The sequence below is a fragment of the Papaver somniferum genome, chromosome 11 (assembly GCF_003573695.1).
Source record: "Papaver somniferum cultivar HN1 chromosome 11, ASM357369v1, whole genome shotgun sequence".
Lineage (NCBI taxonomy): Eukaryota > Viridiplantae > Streptophyta > Magnoliopsida > Ranunculales > Papaveraceae > Papaver > Papaver somniferum.
The window spans coordinates 95902795-95903121 of NC_039368.1; positions in this window are offsets into that span (position 1 = coordinate 95902795).

The following is a 327-nucleotide window of genomic DNA, read 5'->3' on the forward strand; positions in this document are numbered from 1 at the left end:
AATCGTGACTTCCGATAGAACACCTCAAGGATGAGGCTATACATGTATTGGTAGATCGTGCGCGTGCAAGTTTCTTATCACTATGTGAATTGTGCTAGAATCAGGGTGCCAAAATATCTAGACTAAGAATCCTTATGTTTACATACATGCACAAGAGTCAACATTTCAAGGTAAATGAGCTCCATTTTTATGTTGTTTTTTTCGATTTTTTTTAATTATTTTTTTTTGATTTTTTGATTTTTTGATTTTTTTTTTCAAAAAGAAAGAGTTTTGTTTTCAATTATAGCATGTTATCAAAGTATCTACTTTTCACCCCCAAACCTAAAC